The sequence below is a fragment of the Copadichromis virginalis genome, unplaced genomic scaffold, assembly GCF_057382275.1.
Source record: "Copadichromis virginalis isolate Kocher_CV1m ecotype Utaka unplaced genomic scaffold, C_Virginalis_male_GT1.1 unmapped_scaffold_1, whole genome shotgun sequence".
Lineage (NCBI taxonomy): Eukaryota > Metazoa > Chordata > Actinopteri > Cichliformes > Cichlidae > Copadichromis > Copadichromis virginalis.
Genome location: NW_028188589.1, coordinates 9,390,307 through 9,393,241, shown reverse-complemented (window position 1 = coordinate 9,393,241; position 2,935 = coordinate 9,390,307). Strand labels below are relative to the sequence as shown.

The 2,935-nt window shown below is 39.3% G+C and overlaps 1 long non-coding RNA gene across 1 annotated transcript; it reads left to right on the top strand.

Moving 5' to 3' along the window:
- Positions 1 to 2,007: 2,007 nt before the first annotated feature.
- Positions 2,008 to 2,726, top strand: LOC146679780 (uncharacterized). Its single transcript, XR_014918587.1, has 3 exons — positions 2,008 to 2,119; positions 2,217 to 2,328; positions 2,644 to 2,726. It is a non-coding gene; the product is annotated as an uncharacterized LOC146679780 (long non-coding RNA).
- Positions 2,727 to 2,935: the final 209 nt, after the last annotated feature.

Genomic DNA, 2,935 nt, shown 5'->3' with positions numbered 1-2,935 from the left:
CTGCACAGATAATAAACCTCTGACATGAAGGGCTGTCAAGTAGTTTTAGACAAATGGGGGTAAAAGAGACGTTAAAAGCTTAAAGAGAAACTACATTTTCTAAGAACTGTCTGATGTTCACCTCTCACTCTCAGAAAGTATACAGACTTTCTTTGATTCACTAGTGAGATAAAATGCATTTCTTGGACAACATGACTTTGATATATTTGTTTTCCAGGAGCAAAGGTCTGTTTATACTGGCGAGCGATGCAGGCAGGAGGACTCTTTACACTGTGACTGACTAATCAATCTCTTCATCAGGACTTCTGCTGTCATGGTTTTAAACCTGCGCAGTGGAGAAAAGAAGCTGAAAGAAGCTTCCTGCAAGTATCTGATGTGTCTTTAAAGAACTAAATCCTCCTCATCCTCACAGATACTCCCTCCTTAACCAGTTTCTTAAACTAGCTAACAGGTGGAGCGACACCACTGCGTACCAAAGGTTATAAAGTTAACCACACAGCAGACACTCTCGGTGCGTCAGCTGTGTGGAATCGAGTCCCAGATAGCAAGGAGACATTGAACAGATGTTGATTTTCCATCTGAACCATCAGAATCGTCAGGATTGAAATGTCAACACAAAACCAATGTTGAAACAACATTGAAATACTGATGAAACCTGACACTGACATTGAAATAACATTGATTCACTGTTGTTCTGTCATCGTTGATTGTTGATCTATTTATAGTTGACAAGGTGACAACAATCACGTTGAAAAATCATCAATTTATGGTTGAGCGGGAAATTAAAGCTGCTACCACTTGGACTATTCCGCAGCACCCCTATCACAGTGGTACGTCCCTCCAGGTAACCATTGTCTTGTACAGTAGAGCGGGACATTAGATTTACTCTCAGCGGAATTGACCGGAGAAGGCATCAGTTCATGCACTGCACTGGCCTGCACCACGATTAGTATAAGGTAAGAATGAATGACTTTTGTTCTATTCGTTATTTCCATGGTTGCATTTGAATAACAGTAAAAAAAACCAAACAAACTTGTTAATGTAAAGTTTCGGATAAAATGTGGGAGCCCGAAATTGTGTCTACTTTCATCTTACAATCCGGCAACAAATAAATTGCACTGCGAACAAAGTCTATCAACAAAGAAAACATTTTCGTTTCATACTTTTCCGTTATATTCCCTTACAAAGCTAGCTTTAACGCTTCGAGGGTTCCTTTGTTCTTGCCGTCGCCTCGGCGCTTGACCCAGACTTTCGCTCTGTAGTTGCTTTTTAGCATAGTGCTACAAAAAATTGTAAATCTGTGATATATGATTGATAAACGTAAAGGTAACTGTATAAATGTGTTCAATGACTTTGTTACTTTTAATGATTGGCGAGCACCCGCTTCGATTCGCCCTCAATTCAAACTTTACGCTGCACGCTCACCTACCTTGCGTTTGCACCTTTTGTCCACACGTAAACTGCGTTTCATCAACTGAAAAGTGAGATTTTTAAAGACGCCTGCCAGGGCGGATATTTTCGAAAACTCAGTTTTAGCATTTACGTGTGGACGAGGAAGACGGAGAAAACGCAGCGTCAAAGGTGTGCGCCTATTTTGATGCCACACTGTGCGCCAAGTTTTTGTCTCGGTGCCATGAATTCCTACAATGGCAGACTTAGACAAAATACTGTTAATTTTATTATCTTCAGTGTTTAAATGCTTACATATACACACGCAGTTGTATGTTTAAAAAAAAAAGAAGTTTGTTTTATCGGGTTTGTTTGTAATTGTTGCCTATATACATTTTAAGCTATTATTTATTATCTAGTTCAATCAATAGATCAAGTTTTGTAGTGACGATGAAATATATTGTAATTATCTGTTTCCTGTTTATCCTAGACAGGGCAAAAAAGGACTCCAAATTTTAAAAAAAGATAAAAATGAAAGACTGGTGCATTGTGCAGTTCAGCACTGGTGGTACAGAAATAGTCCCTAGTTCATGGATAAATGGGGAGAAATTGTCATAGCCTCCATATCCTCCGTCAGACACATTCAGGATCCACGCCACAGTAAAGAGGAGAGTTCATCCTGGTGCAACATGGCTCACCTATGCACCAGTCCGACTTCTAATAAGCCATGGTGGGTATCATCTGGATTGGTGTTGTATAAATGTAACAATAACAAGTTTTTCGTGTCCTAATTTATGTCTGGCCATACATTGTGTTTGTACTTCCAGACACATTTCACGAAGCAGAACGCAGTCTTCAGAAATATCTAAGTGAACACTGTGATACGTCTGACCTTCAGTCCGAAGCTGAAACTCAGACCAGTCATAAAAGAAAGCACAAGTAAAACTTTTTTTATTTCACAAACATATCTTTGATTGCTAAGAATTTATGATCTTGTCTTTTATACATATCTGTGGTGCTTGCATACTGCAATATCACCACATAATATAGTCCAAAAAGTGGAAGCTTGTAAACTTTTTATAAATGCAAAGCTGTGTACACTTGTGCACTTCAAAAATTCCTTGTATACTGTACCTTCTTGCACATCTCCGTTTCCTGTGTGTGTTGTTATAAATCAAACTGTAACTTTAGGAAATAATATTCCAAAAGCACATTTGTAATTACTTATGACCGTTTTCAACTTTTTTTCTTTAGACCAAATCCCCTGTACACATATAGTGACTCAGAGGATGAGCAGCCCACAAAAAAACGGTTTCCCCAGCCCCCTCGAGTGAAAATACCAGGTAATAAAATACTGTCTGGTGTCTTTGTACATATCTGTGTGTGACACAAGGAAACTTTTGACAAGTTGTCTGTATTCTTAAAAATTATCTTTTTCTGTCAGACCTGACGAGAGCTGTTAACGAACTCCGTGAGGAGGTCAGAGCCATCCGCCGTCCCTGCTGCAATGAATCGGTAGATGCTGGGGTACTGCCTCTGGATTTGC